Genomic DNA, 18,350 nt, shown 5'->3' with positions numbered 1-18,350 from the left:
TCTATCTATGAAAGACCCACAGCAAATATCATCCTCAGTGGGAAAAAGCTTGCAGCCTTCCTGTTGAGATCAGGAGCACGACAAGGATGCCCACTCTCACCACTCTTGTTCAACATAGTATTAGAAGTCCTACCAACGGCAATCACACAACAAAGAGAAATAAAAGGTATCCAAATTGGCAAGGAAGAAGTCAAACTCTCTATCTTCACAGATGACATGATTCTTTATATGGAAAACCCCAAAGACTCCACCCCCAAACTACTAGAACTCATAGAGCAATTCAGTAATGTGGCAGGATACAAAGTCAATGTACAGAAATCAGTGGCTTTCTTATACACTAACAATGAAAATACAGAAAGGGAAATTAGAGAATCGATTCCATTTACTATAGCACCAAGAACCATAAGATACCTGGGAAGAAACCAAACCAAAGAGATAAAGGATCTGTACTCGAGGAACTACAGAACACTCATGAAAGAAATTGAAGAAGACACAAAAAGATGGAAGACCAACGAAGACATACAAATGGCTAGCAGACACATGAAAAAATGTTCATCATCACTAGCCATCAGGGAGATTCAAATTAAAACAACATTGAGATACCACCTGACACCAGTTAGAATGGCCAAAATTAGCAAGACAGGAAACAACGTGTGTTGGACAGGATGTGGAGAAAAGGGAACCCTCTTCCACTGTTGGTGGGAATGCAAGTTGGTGCAGCCACTTTGGAGAACAGTGTGGAGATTCCTCAAGAAATTAAGAATAGAGCTTCCCTATGACCCTGCAATTGCACTGCTGGGTATTTACCCCAAAGATACAGATATAGTGAAAAGAAGGGCCATCTGTACCCCAATGTTTATTGCAGCAATGGCTACAGTCGCCAAACTGTGGAAAGAGCCAAGATGCCCTTCAATGGATGAATGGATAAGGAAGATGTGGTCCATATACACGATGGAGTATTATGCCTCCATCAGAAAGGATGAATACCCAACTTTTGTAGCAACATGGACGGGACTGGAAGAGTTTATGCTGAGCGAAATAAGTCAAGCAGAGAGAGTCAAGTATCATATGGTCTCACTTATTTGTGGAGCATAACAAATAACATGGAGGACATGGGGAGATGGAGAGGAGAGGGAGTTGAGGGAAACTGGAAGGGGAGATGAATATGAGAGACTATGGACTCTGAAAAACAACCAGAGGGTTTTGAAGGGGTGGGGGTGGGGGTGTGGGAGGTTGAGGAACCAGGTGTTGGGTAATAGGGAGGGCACGTACTGCATGGAGCACTAGGTGTGATGCCAAAACAATGAACACTGTTATGCTGTAAATAAACAAATAAAAAAAAATAAAATAAAATAAAAGAATGGCAAAAAAACAACAACAACAACAACAAAGTTTACCTCCCCTTTTCTTGATGATGACTCTCAGGAAGTGATTTCATTTGTCCCTTGCTATGCTGACTCTGGCTCTGGACTGCTACAGTAGGAGAGAGTGATCCTGCTGGCCTGAGAGCTGGACTTTTTACATCACCTGGTCCAAAAATTGCCTACTTTGGAGAACCAATATGTCATCTATTGAACTGAGGAGAAGTTAGGACAAGGATTGTACTACCACTGACACAGCTGGTGAGAAGACTGCAGTATGCACTCCCACAGGAGCAAAAAGATCAATAGTGAGGGCTTTCCCTCTTTCATCAACACCATATCTCTGGTTATCTGAGCCACTACGTCCAAATTGAGGCCAGGAAAAGGAGTTTTGTTTTCAAGGGGAAGTCACAAAGAGAACAAAAAGTTAAGGGACAGAAAAACAATATTAAAAGAAAGAAAGAAAGAAAAACGATATTGAGGCCTGCTGAATGATAGGGCTCACCCCAGATGCATAAAGGTACAGCTAGTCATCATCACAACACCTCCTGAAGGAACTTCAGAAGTCCCCAGAGAGAAACTGACTGAGTCTTACACAGTGACATGAGAAGCACCCAAAACTGCTCATAATCATTGATTGGCTAGGTTCACAGGTCTTGGATAGCAGACACCTCATAGTTTTATCTCCTCCTCCCAAACCCTAACACCCCTCTGCCCTCTTAATAGTGCCCTCTTTCATGTTTTGCACTATCAGGGGAATCTTTTAGTCCTTTCATGAATGCCAGCCAGACACATGAACATTCTTGGTAACCTTGGAATGAGTCTGATAGAACCAAAGCACTAAAACTTATTCCCCTACTTTTACCTTCTTCTGAGTTCTGCCTTCCCACAGCAAAAGATTTATTTTTCTGTCTCATCTGAAAAAAAAAGGGAACTTTAAAATAAGCCTCACAGCTGTAAATATTTGATAACTCTGCTCTAATCACAAGTGTCTTCCCAAAAGGACTCAAAAAGACCCTTTGAAATTATCTTTTTCTGTCTTAACTTAAGGCCAATGCATTGGAAGTAAAAAGGCCAGGGAATCTTGAGAAGTTCATGACTTCTAGAGGAGGACAAGGTTGTATAAGACATTGCCAGCGACACCAGGTTGATGAGATGAAAAAGGAGGAGGATTTCATCAGTGTCCGTACTCTTTATAAGGATAGATGGGATCTGGTGGCAAGTGGGATCTGGACCCTGCCAGTGTGAATTTTGCTCTCGGAACACACATCAAAATCTAAGGCACATTTTTTTTTTCTAAGGCACATTTTTAAATGCAATGTGGCTATACAAGAAGGTCAAGAGCTCCTTCTCTTTGAATATTTCAAATATCTTATTTATGAGGCAACACAAACAATCCTTTATCCCTTACTGACTCTCTTCTGCCCTCCTGCAGACCTCTACTCTGAGCAATGGGGGAGCAAGGAGTAGTCAGGAAATTATGGGCCAGTAGTGCCCTCCCCTTTACATCTGTGCCCTTCATTCTGTGGGGTAGACCTTCAGTGTAATAAGGGGTCTGAGGGACAGCCTCCTCCATGTACATCTGTTACACCATAAAGCATCTACTCTATGCCAGTGATGGGGAAGAAGTGGGAAGATTTCAACTACAGTAATAGCATGAATAACGATCCTTGAGCCTTGAGGCAGATATTGTTGATTTTTGCTGGTCCCATTTCACAAGTTTGATGTGGAAATTTGAGTGAAAGCAAAACACATTATTCCTCCAAATTGCCTAATTGAGTTCATCTGTGCTTTCCGGTGCCTTTCCTATTTCACCTTTACTCTCTTGTATCTCCTGTCCCTCATTGTCCAGTTATTCACAGGTTTCTCATCCCGTCCAGTGTTTGCAAAGTCTTAGAAATACAGTGTTCTCCTGTAGTATCTGACAATACAACATCTTAGAACACTTCCCTGATCCTCTTTCAATTTCCTCCTCCCTGCTATAGTGCCCTATATTATACACTACAGTATTCACTCAGACATTTCCCTGACTCATGTATTTCCCTTGGTTTGATGAGGAGGGTATTGACATGAGGCCTGGGGAAAATCATTCATAGAGAAGAACAAAGGACACAGTTATATTGATTGTACCAAATGTTTATTGTCTGAGTAAATGAAGCAAATGTAAACTATGTTATAACACATGGAGATTAATGAAAACTATGGGGTGCATTTCTGTCATAATTTCAGCAAAATAGCCTGGGGAGTACAAAAATAAGCTATGGGCAAATCCCCTTTGTATAGCAATGGAGTATCAATATGGAGCAATGCTTTTGTCCAATGGAGACAATCTTCCCTACCTTAGGGAAGATCTGGTCTTGGTGGGAGGTGGAAGAGGACTCCACCCCCACCTACAGAACAAAAGACCTGAGGCCTGTTTGTTATTCAGTTAGGCAGTATGACCCATCTCTCTACATCTCCTGAGACTTACTTTCTCTATAGTCTTATGCAAGAGAATTTTAGCATCATCAGCCACTGTATCAATGAATTTCAAATGTAGAAAGTAGGTTTTAAAAAACTGGAAGACAGTGGATGGTGGGCCTCCATTTACTGAACAATAGCATTCAACACAGTTCACGGCCCTGGCTATTATGCTGTCATCCTTCACAAGTAACCAGAAATTCAAGGACTTGGTGAAACTCTCCATCTCCTCTTTTGATATGCCCAGATTCTTGGCAATCTCTTTGACTGATTTCTCATCCAAACCAAAATGGCTCCGATAAATGTTCAAGCACTTTTCCTGCTGGGGAAAATCAAAGCCATTAAAGCAGGCCATGAAGGGGATGAAGCTCAAAGCAGATGATTTCAGGGCATCCAGCCAGATCTTCTCCTTGAGCAAAGCTCTCTTCATCTCAATAGAAGCATCAGACAAATTGGGCAACAGAAGCGCAAAGGTGTAGCGCTTATGAACAGGGAGCTCCTTCAGCAGGGTCTCTTCCAGTGCTGGGAAATCAAAGTCATCCAGATCAAAGTTGGAGACTAAGAAGACGCATGGCTCAGGCACTCCAATGTGGCTGAGGTTAGCCAGGCAGTTGTCTCGTATCTGCTGAAGCACTCTCTCCCTTTTGAAAGATGTGGGTTTGCGTTTCTCTTCATTATATAAATCACTGTCCACCTTGGTTCTAACAAAGTAGAACTTCTTGCCTATCTCTTTGATACTTTGGGCCAGCAAAGCATCATTGAGACTAAACCGAGAGGAAGAAATCATGATGAAGAAGTCATAGGTAGCAAATTCCACCCTTTCTAGATATTCATGTGGTTGGAAATTGGGAGTTCCCGTTCCAGGCAAGTCCCAGAAGGTCACATTGGGATATTTGGGATGTTGATAGGGTGTTCTCTTCTTGGTAGTCTCCACAACGCCAACACTTGCAGAACCCTCCTCTTCATAACTAAGTCCTCACAGGGCATTGATGAAACTGGACTTCCCAGTGCCAGATTCCCCAATCACAGCCACATCCAGTGGAGCATTCTCTGCTGCCACGAGTGATTCCTCTATTATGTCAGCCACATCTTTTAGCTTGGCCTCTTTAAGGGCTGTTTGAATTCTACCAAGATTTTTTTGAGAGAGGATTCCCCCTACCTTACTGATTAATGTGGTGTAGTGAGGGATAAAGTTGGTGGCCAACTGCTGAAAATTCTTTCCTACCAGGAAGTCAAATAGCAACTGATCCATGCTGGTTAACTGTGGAATGTCTGTGGATAAAGGAAAATGAATTAGGAAGACAAATGGAGCAGCAGAATAGACACATAGTGTGATCTAAGGAAATGCACCGGTCTCAACAGCCCATTTCCATTCTTTCACACTTACTAACATTACTCTGATTTACTTTTCCTGATAAATTTTGTTTTCATGCTACAGTAGAAACTACTTGTTTCCTACTCTGATGATTCTTATGTTATAGGAGTCAAGGTCTGTGGAATAGAGAGTAACAGTACTCAAAGTGGTTCACATCCTCAACCTCGGAGCCTGTGAATGTGTGACCTTGCATAGCAAAAGGGACTTTGCTGGTATGAAGTTCAGGATCTTCAGATGAAAAGATTTTCTTGGGTTATCCAAATGAGCTCAATATAACCACAGGGAACCTTATAAGAAGGAAGCAAGGCCAAATGAAGAAAAGGAGGTGGTATGATAAAGGTGGAGATAGAAGTGAAGATCCAGAAAGATGTAAGAAGGGTCACAAGATAAGGAATTCAGGCAGGTTCCAAAAGCTGGAGAAACAAAGAAATGGATTGTCTCCTGGAGTATTCAGAAGGAACCAATATTGCTGACACCTCTACTTTATTATTTTACTTTATTTTCAAATTTGTACTTAAATTCTAGTTAGTTAATATATAGAGTAACATTTGGTTTCAGGAGTAGAATTTAGTGATTCATCACTTGCTTATAACAACCAGTGCTCATCATAAGTGCCTGCCTTAATACCCATCACCCACTGACATCTTGATTTTAGCTCCTTTAAGATTCATCTTTGACAACTTCTCTCTGGAACTATAAGACAATAAATCTGTTGTTGTCTTAAGCCACAAATTTTGTGTTACTCTTTTTACACAGCAATGAGAAACTAAGGCAGTCTGCATTTGCCTGAAACCATAACACTGAGCCATACCCCTTTCCATTCTGTAGGAGGAATCAATCAGGCCAGCAAATTAGAGAGCACAGAATAGCACACATACCTCAGTTCACGTAACCTGCAGCAAATAGGGGCAAGAGTTGTCTTTTGGTAGAGGCAGGGGGCAGAGAAAAGCCTGCCAGGATGTGTGTTCCATAAGATGGATAAGCCAAGCACATAGTCCTTCTGGTAACAATTACTCCATGGCAGCTTAATGTCCATTTATCTCACCTCATGGAAGAGTTTGGGTGCAATTTAGAATATGTGACAGGAAGTGGCAGGAAAAGTAAATAAGAGCTCTAATTTTCCCAATTCAATTCTGCACAGTCTTGAAATAGAGATACCTGATTAAATCATGGTAATTCAAGGAAATCATCACTACATATGATATGGCCTCTTATGAGTGAGAAAACTCTGATTTTAAAAATATTTATACATGTAAGTTTTCTCAGGGACTCCCAGTGGATTTTTAAGAGTAGGAATGTGCTCAGGGCTCATCCACTTCCTACATGTCCTGCAAAGACAATTTTCAAAAGAGGAAGAATCACAAGTTTCAAAGAAATATAAAATAAACGTGTGTTAAGGATTTTATTTATCTGATTACTAATGAAGGAAACAGGCAGAAGAGATTACTGGTTAAACAGATATTCCCAAAGAGACATTTATAGTTCAAAAATATTGAAATGAATATTAAAATGATGTTAGAGTGCTGTATTCTAAGGTGAGGGTAGGAAGACAAATGAACCTGTACAGACAGAAATTAGCTATATGACTGCTATGGACTGAATGTGTCCTCCACAAAATCCATAGATGATGCATGAGCTCAAAGTTCTGGTATTTGTGGAGCATAACAAATAACATGGAGAACATTGGGAGATGGAGAGGAGAAGGAAGTTGAGTGAAATTGGAAGGGGAGGTGAACCATGAGAGACTATGGACTCTGAAAAAGAACCTGAGGGTTTTGAAGGGGTGGGAGGTGGGAGGTTGGGGGAACCAGGTGGTGGGTAATAGGGAGGGCACGTATTGCATGGAGCACTGGATGTCGTGCAAAAACAATAAATACTGTTACGCTGAAAAAAATAAATAAATAAAAATTTAAAAAAATTAGTTGGTGGATTTTTCGGTGGTTCTTTAGTCATGAGGGCAGAGGGATCATGAATGCATTAATCCCACAGACACCCCAGATTAAGAGACTGCAGAGACTAACTTGCACATTCTGCCACGTGAGGTGACAGGGAGATGTCCATTCCTTCAGAAGGATGAGAAGTATATTTCTGTTCATAAGCCACCCAGTCTGTGGTATTTTGCTATAGCATGAATGGATGGGAAGAAATTCCCAAAAAAGAATTATTATGCATTGCTACCAATAATTAAAACTCACTGAATTTTGAAATAGCCCTATGGTATGAAAAGCTAGATTGCATTTAAGGATGGCATAGTTTCCAAAGGAGACACCCAATAAACACTCTGCTTATTCCAAATTTTCTTATAACTTTTTCACTATAAAAAAAAAGAAGAAAGAGACTATGGACTCTGAAAAACAACCTGAGGGTTTTGAAGGGTCAGGGGTGGGAGGTTGGGGGAACAGGTGGTGGGTGATGGGGAGGGCACGTTTTGCATGGAGCACTGGGTGTTGTGCAAAAAGAATGAATACTGTTACGCTGAAAAAAAAAAAAAATAAATAAAAAGGGAAAAAAAAAAAAGAAGAAAAAGGCATTTTCAGACGATGGTTCTCTCTTCAAAGAGGATGACATGAGCAGCTGGATGAAATCTTAACTCTCAACCCATCTGACGTACACCTCAACCCTGCAAGCACAAAGCCAGTATCCCATCATTGCAAGTACATATTTGCTCACTCACCAGTTCTGGAAAGAGAGGCTTCTGATGATAGAGTTCAGGAATTTTTCCAGGAACAAAGCAGAAAATGATGAGTATTTTTCAAGTATTCCCTGGAGCCCCTGGCACAGGAACAATCCAGAGGCTTATGCTGCCTAGGAAATGTAGGAACTGAGTGCTCCTGAGGTCACTGCTCTAAGCAAGGGGCTAGAGAACATTTGTTATGCCTTGGTAAAGAATGATGACAGCCTCTGACTTGAGCCCCTCCCTCAGGAAGATTTGGCTGATGGTTCTAAGACCCACATTTACAGGACATGAAAGTGAAACCATTATTTCACACAAAACAAGCAGTTCCAGGAAAAGAAGAAGCATGAAGGGTTTGTGACCGCAAGTGTCTCGGGGAGTTGGGGGGAGGGCAGAGAAACACCAGAGGCCAGGGGAGGCAGGTCTCCAATGACTCTTGTGTGGCCATCTAGCCATGAATCTGTTGGGAAGACCGGGGACAGGGAAGAAGGCTGTGAGCAAGTATCCAAAGCTTCCAATACAAGAGAAGCCTTTCCTGTCAGGAAGGAGAGGGTCTCTATCATTTCTTCTAAAAAAATTTTTGGAGCCCTACTGCTGGCTGCCACATTGTAACACTTAGTCATAGATGACTCTGCCAGGTCATGGGGCCACATCTCATGAACTCCTTAATCTACCAGGAAGTATTCTGAGGAAATTTGACAAGCAGCTTGGAGGGAGACCCAGAGAGGAAGGAAAGAGCCTGGAATTTTAGATTTATATGGAAGATCAAAAGGAAAATACCAAAGTTCCTTAGAAGAAAAAGAACATAGGAGAATCTGCTGTTATCAGATAAGATTTATCTCACTGATATAGTGTCAAAGAAATTTGGATACTGGAACAGGGATAGACCAACTCACCCACAGAAAGGGACACAGAGCCTTGTGTAGGATTTTTGTGGCATAGGACAAGTACATGGGATGTCAATGGGTATAGAAGACACCATCTAGTAAATGGAGTTGACAAACTGGTTCTCCATATGGATAGAGGTTACTGAATCTCTGCTTACATCACTTATGATAATCAGCTCCAGATGGATTTAAGACCTAAATCTTAAATGGACACTGTAGAAGAAAATACAGCTGTTCTTAGAGAAAGATGCCTTGAACAAGATGATACCATATAAAGACACCAGGATGAGAGCTGTATAAAACAGATAGATCAAAGAGATACCTTTGACTACATTAAAGTGAAAAGCTTCTCTTCATGAAAACAGATGCAAAAAGAAAGCTAAAAATCTCCACAAATCTGGAAAAGATATTTGCACAAAGGTAGTCAACTGAGGATCAGCGGAAGGAACATTTTTTTAAATTCCAGAAATCAACAAGAAAAAGTGGAACAATCCCACATGTAAATGGGCAAAATACGTGAACAGAACTTTCTCAGAAATAGAAACATATTAGAGGGGGGAAAAAGTAGAGAAAGTACAAGAGATTAACTAGGAATGAAGCAAATATATATTTGTGCACTACAAAATAACAACATACATTAATTCAGTCAGAAAAATTAAAAATTGGACAAAATCAGGTATTGGTGAGAATGTGGATTGTTAGACTCTCTGAAAAATGCCTGCAGGGTTTGTAATTTAATATAATCACTCTGAAGAAACAATATGACTGAATCACATCTATATACCTTAGGACTCAGCATTTCCACTCCTGACACTATACCGAAGAGTCACTCTGCAAAAATGAGCAGAAGACAGGTGGACATGTGCTCCTAGCAACAGTCTTCATAATTGTGAAAAAGGAGATGATAGGCATTGACAGAGAATGGATAAGTAAGTTGAGGTACATAATGTTGAAAGAAAGAACATAGGGATATGGTGAAGAATGAATCTTTTAGTATAATGTTGAGATTAAATATTAAGAACCCATTGAATACCCCTTAAATAAAGCTTCGAGAAAACTAAACATACATGATATGTAAGCATACCTAAGTGATAACATAACAAGTCAAAGAAAGCAGTTATAAACACATGCTTCATGAAATTCTTACATAAAGGCTGTGGACAGAACTGGAGTGAATAGAAACACAGAGGTCGGTATGAGTTATTAGAAATGTCCTGGTTTTTTTTTCCTGGTGATTTTTCAGTATGTAGGTGATCACTATATTACACAAGAAAGTAACAGATTTAAAATAGAAAAATATCTCAGTTCTTCCCAGATTTTTGCTGTGTATATTCTTCTTTGTGTACTTGGTCCTGAATCTCTCCCTCCTGCCATATTTTGGGGACATCAGAGAAATGTTCTCCGTCTGACAAACAATCACTGCTATGATGGCACAAAGACTGAGAAATCATTCAGGGAGGAAGCATTGGGCAAGAGAGACTGCAATTCCAGGTGGAAGCAATGGCAAGGCAAAGATGACAACTGGCCATGGATGCAGAGGAGCACACACAGACTGCCAATTACAGCTGTCGGTAGTAAGGTAGGAAAATCCTGAGGCTCAGGTACCCTGACAGTGATGGGGCTCTTTGTAGTGGCAGAAAGCTCTCACTCAGGGGATCCTTGGGGTGGGCTGCTCTCCAGCAGTGTGTGAGAATCACTCTGGTGCTGGTGGTGTATTTGGCTCTGGTTTGCAGTGTCCTTGGCAGCCAGTGGACTGGAGCCTGATGCCTTTAGTATGCCCTCCTCAGGGTCCAGAGTCAGACTTGCTCCTCCTAAGTCAATGTTAAAAGATCAGAAGGTATGATTTATGAGGATATTTCCTCTGTTCAGAAAAGGAAAATCAACTCTTTTCAGAAATAAACCACCTTAGAAATACCCTCTCTCCTGGTCCCACTCAGATGAGTAGACGCCCAGGTAGTGTAATATGCAATTTCCAGACTTTTGTAGAATAGAACTCTTCCCTGCCCTGGCTCAGTTCCTTTTCCAGCCAAGTGAGACACCTGAAGAAAGGACAGGAAAAGAGTCAGCTTCTTTCCTCCTTCTTCCTCCCACTGCCACCATTATAGGAACAAATGTGGATAGGAGAACTACAAAGGTAGGAAAGGACTCACTCAGTTAGGACATTTGCAATCCAGCTGATGGCCTGGTGTGATAAATGTCCCTCAGGGAGAGGGTCCCTGGAAGGCCCATGCTGATGCCCCCATTGGGATCTTTGGGCAGGAATAATCCAGACTTCGTATACTTCTACCTCCTCCATGGTGTTGGTCACAGGAGGAAAACCCTAACTTTTTTTTTTTATAGCTTTATTTATTTATTTTTATTTCTTTTCAGTGTAACAGAATTCATTGTTTATGTACTACACCCAGTGCTCCATGCAATACGTGCCCTCCATAATACCCACCACTGGCTCCCCCAACCTCCCACCCAACTCTAACTTCTTCTCCTCATCCTACCCAAGAAGACCATGTGCAGCCCTCATTGTTGACCATGTCCCTTGAAACAGGCTCACTAAAATGAGCCTTGCCTTTCCTCTCCTCAACCTTTCAGCTGTCATTTTCTCCCCAGGGGAGGACTCAAGGATGGCAATGCCAAATTCACAATCTCTTAGTCGGAGAAATATTTCATAACTTTTTATGGACATAGCAATATTGGTGGAAACTGTAAAACAGTCCTTCCTTTTTTTTATTTAAAGTCAATCTCAAACTCAGCACACACAAAACAGATAATCATATCAAAAAATGGGCAGAAGATATGAACAGACACTTCTCCAATGAGGACATACAAATGGCTATCAGACACATGAAAAAATGCTTATCATCACTAGCCATCAGGGAGAGTCAAATTAAAACCACATTGAGACGTCACCTTATACCAGTTAGAATGGCCAAAATTAGCAAGACAGGAAACAATGTGTGTTGGAGAGGATGTGGAGAAAGGGGAACCCTCTTCCACTGTTGGTGGGAATGCAAGTTGGCGCAGCCACTTTGGAGAACAGTGTGAAGATTCCTGAAGAAATTAAGAATAGAGCTTCCCTATGACCCTGCAATTGCACTGCTGGGTATTTACCCCAAAGATACAGATGTAGTGAAAAGAAGAGCCATCTGTACCCCAATGTTTATAGCAGCAATGGCCACAGTCGCCAAACTGTGGAAAGAACCAAGATGCCCTTCAACAGACGAATGGATAAGGAAGATGTGGTCCATATACACGATGGAGTATTATGCCTCCATCAGAAAGGATGAATACCCTACTTTTGTAGCAACATGGATGGGACTGGAAGAGATTATGTTGAGTGAAATAAGTCAAGCAGAGAGAGTCAAGTATCATATGGTCTCACTTATTTGTGGAGCACAACAAATAACATGGAGGACATGGGGAGATGGAGAGGAGAGGGAGTTGAGGGAAATTGGAAGGGGAGATGAACTATGAGAGACTATGGACTCTGAAAAACAACCTGATGGTTTTGAAGGTATGGGGGGTGGGAGGTTGGGGAACCAGGTGGTGGGTATTAAGGAGGGCACGTATTGCATGGAGCACTGGGTGTGGTGCAAAAACAATGAATACTGTTACACTGAAAATAAATAAATAAATAAAATAAAGTCAGTCTAATTAAGATATAGTGTATTGTTAATTTCAGAGGTAGAATTTACTGATGCATCACTTGCCTTAACACCCTCTGCTCATTACATCAAGTGCCCTCCTTAATTCCTATCACCCAGTTACTCCGTCCCCCCACCCACCTCTATTCCAGCAACCCTCAATTTGTTTCCTATATTAAGTCTTTTATGGTTTGTCTCCCTCTCTGATTTTGTCTTATTTTATTTCTCCCTCCCTTCCCCTATGATCCTCTGTTTTATTTCTTGATTTCCACATATGAGTGAAATCATATATGTGAAATCATATTTTATAACTACTTATTTAATACCTTCTAGTTCCATGCACATCATTGCAAATGGCAAGAGTTTGCCATTTTGGGCTGGCTGAAATATATTCCACATTTTGGGCATTTTGGACATTGCTGATATAAACATTGGGGGGCATTGCCCCCTTTGAATCACTATAAAACAGACCTGCTTTATCACTCTGTGGCAGTCACACAGTGCCCTCCCTGGTGCCTCACTCCCAACCACAATCACCTTGGGTTGCTTTTCCTTCTATTCCTTCATGATAATGAGGACATGACAATCACTAAAGAGTTGAGCAGCTACCCTAAATCACCCAGACTGTAGTGAACATACAGAGTCTCACACCCTCACCTGGCTGAGACACGTAAATTGACACAGGTAAGGTCACAGCTGGGTCAAGAACACCACCATGGATGGAGCATCTGCACTCTGATCCCCATGGATGGAAGTGAGTTAGCCACTGAGCTTGGCACATTGGGCATCCCCAAGGCAGTGTCTGCACCCATCTTAGGGACCAGACTCAGGTGCTGAATGTGGACTTCTCACTGGTCTGGGCACTGACATCAGAGGAAGCATCTCAGGTAGAATGTAGCAGGGTGTGTCTCAGAACACCCCCATCCACTTCTGGGGCTCTGTACTGAAAGTGCTCAAAATAATCCTGCCTAATCCTCAGGCAAATGTTGTAGGAGCCCATCAGAACAAAGCAATTGAAGATGGTTCATCCCCATTTTGAGAACTGGAGTCGTTTACAGGAATACAAACAGAAAGTGGTCCTCTGTAACTACCCTGCTGGGGCTGCAGCCCTGCCACCACCTTTGTCCAGAAGTTACACAGGTCTGAGAGGAAAAGCACTGGAGAAGAAAACCCTCAAAAATCTCCTTGTCCTTCTCAGCACCACTTCCTGCCTTATCTTTAGGATATTCCTAGGACAACCACAACCCAACACATCTTGCTTCTTTCCTTTGGGAGCATCCTGGGCTGAAACCAGTTAAGGATGGTCCCAGAGGTAAACGTCTCTGCTGGCCCTTCCCCCGGGGTGGGGCAACTCACCAGGAGAGTACTGATATCTGCCTGATCGTGGTTACCTTCTGTTTTCTGGAGCAGGTGTCTGAGAGAGCTCCTACAACCCAACTTAGCTAATAACTCTACTAATGTAAAGACATGAAAGGCAGAGCCCGACACCAGGGCAGGAGAGCTTGTTGAGTTCCCTTCCTTCTATACACAATGTGTTTAACATTTTTTTTTAATATTTTGTTTATTTATTTGACAGAGAGATCACAAGTAGGCAGAGAGGAAGGCAGAGAGAGAGGAAGGGAAGCAGGCTCTCTGAGCAGAGAGCCCAATGCGGGGCTCAATCCCAGGAGCCTGAGACCATGACCTCAGCTGAAGGCAGAGGCTTAAACCACTGAGCCACCCAGGTGCCCTGTGTTGAACACTTTTATCATGAAAACTCATTTAACGTTGTCAAATTCTTTTTCTGCTTAAAACTGAGATGACCGTATGATTTTGATCCTTTTTTCTGTTTATGTGATATATTATACACATGTGAAATTATGCTTGCTTCCTAGGGATAAATCCACCTGATCCTGATGAATGATCCTTTTGATATGCTGTTGTATTTGGTTTATTAGCATTTTGGTGGGGCAGGGGAATGTATCTATACTCATTAAGGATACTGGCCTATAACGTTTTTTTCTCTTCTAGTGTGCCCTCAGGCTTTAGTCCACAAGTAATTCTGGACTTGTAGAATGGGTGTCAACATGTCTCTTGCTATTTATTTTTTTTAGAAATTTTGAGAAAATTTGTATAAGTTCTTCTTTAAATATTTGGTAGAATTATTCTTTATTCAGAATCTTAATTACTGATTCAGTCTTTCTTCATTATCTACTCAGATTTTTTTTAATTTCTCCCTGAGTCAGTCTTGATAGTTGTATGTTTCCAAGAATTTATCCATTTCTTCTAGAAAATCCAATTTGGGGGAATACAAAATCCTTTATTTTACCAGTTGTTGCCATTTTATTTATTTGTATCTTATCTTTTTTTCTCAGTGTAGATTAAAATTTGTCAATTATTAATATCTTTCTTTAAAAGTAGCTCTTAGTTTCATCAATATTTTCTATTGTTTTCTTGTCTTTATTTCTTTCTGTTTCAATGTTTATTTTCTTCTGCTTGCACGTGGCTTAGTTTTTTTTCTTTTCTATTTCTTTGAGATGTAAAGTGTGGATTTCTTTTTAGATTTTTTTTTCCTTTTTCTTAATGTAGGGATAATCACTGTAACCTCTTTGAACTGCTTTTTATGTGACACATATATTTTGGCAAGTTGTTTGTTCATTATGTTTGTGCAAGATATTTTTCATTTCCCTTTTAATTTCCTTTTGGTCTCTTGGTTGTTTAGGAGCAAGTCATTTAATATGTATATATTTCTGATTTTCCTTTCAAAAGCTTTCCTCCTGGTTTCATTAATTACTTTGAATAAAATGGACTAATGTTCCCATCAATAGACATAGGGTGACAGAATGGATAAAAATGAAAGAGTCATCTATACACTGCCCTAAGAGACTCATTACATACCTAAATACATATGCAGATTGAAAGTGAGGGATTGCAGGATGCCTGAGTGGCTCAGTTGGTTAAACATCTGATTTCATCTCAGATCATGATCCCAGATCCTGGGATCAAGCCCCATATCAGCCCCCCTGCTCAGTGGGGAGTCTCCCTCTCCCTCTCCCTCCACCTCTCCCCTCTGTTCCTGCTTGCACACTCTCTCTCTAAAACAAATAAATACAATATTTAAAAAAGAAAGAAAGTGGGGGATGGAGGAGCATTTATCATGAACACTGATACAAATAGAAAGCTGCTGTATCAATACATTGGCTCAGTGGGTTGGGCCGCTGCCTTCGGCTCAGGTCGTGATCTCAGGATCCTGGGATAGAGTCCCACATCGGGCTCTCTGCTCAGTGGAGAGCCTGCTTCCCTTCCTCTCTCTCTGCCTGCCTCTCTTGTGATTTCTCTCTGTCAAATAAATAAATAAAATCTTTAAAAAAAAAGATACTTTAAAACAAAGACTATAACAAGAGAGAAAGAACACTCCATGGTCATAAACAAAAGAATTCAACAAGGTGATAAAAAATTGTAAATATTTATGCACTTAACATGGAGAACACCCTAATACATAGAGCAGCTAAAAACAAACATAAAGGAAGTAATAGATAATAATACAATGGTAATGGGGGACTGTAAGACCCTACTTTCTCAATGGATGGATCATCAAAACAGAATGTCACTAAGGAAATTATGGCTTTGAATGACACACTGGACCAAATGGATTTAACTGATATATCCACAACATTTCATCTTAAAATATTAGAATACACATTCCTGATTGTCAAATTTGTTGGCGTAAAGTTGCTCATAGTATGTTCTTATAATTGTCTGTATTTCTTTGGTGTTAGTTGTGATCTCTCCTCTTTCATTCATGATTTTATTGATTTGGGTCCTTTCTCTTTTCTTTTTGATGAGTCTGGCCAGGGGTTTATCAATCTTATTGATTCTTTCAAAGAACCAGCTCCTAGTTTCATTGATTTTTTCTATTGTTTTTTTGGTTTCTATTTCATTGATTTCTGCTCTGATCTTTATGATTTCTCTTCTCCTGCTGGGTTTAGGGTTTCTTTCTTGTTCTTTCTCCAGCTCCTTTACGCGTAGGGTTAGGTTGTGTACTTGAGACTTTTCTTGTTTCTTGAGAAAGGCTTGTACCGCTATATATTTTCCTCTCAGGACTGCCTTTGCTGTGTCCCACAGATTTTGAACTGTTGTGTTTTCATTATCATTTGTTTCCATGAATTTTTTCAATTCTTCTTTAATTTCCTGGTTAACCCATTCATTCTTTAGAAGGATGCTGTTTAGTCTCCATGTATTTGGGTTCTTTCCAGCTTTCCTCTTGTGATTGAGTTCTAGCTTCAGAGCATTGTGGTCTGAAAATACGCAGGGAATGATCCTAATCTTTTGATACCGGTTGAGACCTGATTTGTGACCCAGGATGTGATCTATTCTGGAGAATGTTCCATGTGCACTAGAGAAGAATGTGTATTCTGTTGCTTTGGGATGAAATGTTCTGAATATATCTGTGATGTCCATCTGGTCCAGTGTGTCATTTAAGGCCTTTATTTCCTTGTTGATCTTTTGCTTGGATGATCTGTCCATTTCAGTGAGGGGAGTGTTCAAGTCCCCTACTATTATTGTATTATTATTGATGTGTTTCTTTGATTTTGTTATTAATTGGTTGATATAGTTGGCTGCTCCCACGTTAGGGGCATAGATATTTAAAATTGTTAGATCTTCTTGTTGGACAGACCCTTTGAGTAGGATATAGTGTCCTTCCTCATCTCTTATTATAGTCTTTGGCTTAAAATCTAATTGATCTGATAGAAGGATTGCCACCCCAGCTTTCTTTTGATGCCCATTAGCATGGTAAATTGTTTTCCACCCCCTCACTTTAAATCTGGAGGTGTCTTCGCGTCTAAAATGAGTTTCTTGTAGGCAACATACTGATGGGTTTTGTTTTTTTAGCCATTCTGATACCCTGTGTCTTTTGATTGGGGCATTTAGCCCATTAACATTCAGGGTAACTATTGAGAGATATGAATTTAGTGCCATTATTAGCCTGTAAGGTGACTGTTACTGTATATTGTCTCTGTACCTTTCTGATCTACTACTTTTAGGCTCTCTCTTTGCTTAGAGGACCCCTTTCAATATTTCCTGTAGAGCTGGTGTGGTGTTTGCAAATTCTTTCAGTTTTTGTTTGTCCTGGAAGCTTTTGATCTCTACTTCTATTTTCAATGATAGCCTAGCTGGATAGAGTATTCTTGGCTGCATGTTTTTCTCATTGAGTGATCCGAAGGGGCACGTGTACCCAAATGTTTATAGCAGCAATGTCTACAATAGCCAAACTATGGAAAGAACCTAGATGTCCATCAACAGATGAATGGATAAAGAAGAGGTGGTATATATACACAATGGAATACTATGCAGCCATCAAAAGAAATGAAATCTTGCCATTTGCGACGACGTGGATGGAACTTGAGCGTATCGTGCTTAGTGAAATAAGTCAATCAAAGAAAGACAACTATCATATGATCTCCCTGATATGAGGACATGGAGAAGCAACATGGGGGGTTAGGGGGGTAGGAGAAGAATAAATGAAACAAGATGGAATTGGGAGGGAGACAAACCATAAATGACTCTTAATCTCACAAAACAAACTGGGGGTTGCTGGGGGGGAGGTGGGATTGGGAGAGGGGGAGCGGGCTATGGACATTGGGGAGGGGAGGCGAACCATAAGAGACTATGGACTCTGAAAAACAACCTGAGGGTTTTGAAGGGTCAGGGTTGGGAGGTTGGGGCAACCTGAGGGTTTTGAAGGGTCAGGGGTGGGAGGTTGGGGGAACAGGTGGTGGGTAATGGGGAGGGCACGTTTTGCATGGAGCACTGGGTGTTGTGCAAAAAGAATGAAAACTGTTACGCTGAAAAAATAAATAAAATGGAAAAAATAAAAAAATTAAAAAAAGTGCTGAAATGCAAAAAAAAATAAATAAATAAATAAAATTAAAAAAAAAAGAATACACATTCCTTTTGGGTGCACATGGAACATTT

The 18,350-nt window shown here is 40.7% G+C and overlaps 1 pseudogene; it reads right to left on the bottom strand.

Annotated features, from left to right (window-relative positions):
* Positions 1–3,479: 3,479 nt before the first annotated feature.
* On the bottom strand, positions 3,480–8,086 carry LOC123938533 (annotated as a pseudogene).
* Between the last annotated feature and the right edge of the window lie 10,264 nt (positions 8,087–18,350).

The sequence above is a fragment of the Meles meles genome, chromosome 3, assembly GCF_922984935.1.
Source record: "Meles meles chromosome 3, mMelMel3.1 paternal haplotype, whole genome shotgun sequence".
Lineage (NCBI taxonomy): Eukaryota > Metazoa > Chordata > Mammalia > Carnivora > Mustelidae > Meles > Meles meles.
Note: the sequence above shows the minus strand (reverse complement) of the source record. Positions and strands in the feature narration are given on the sequence as shown.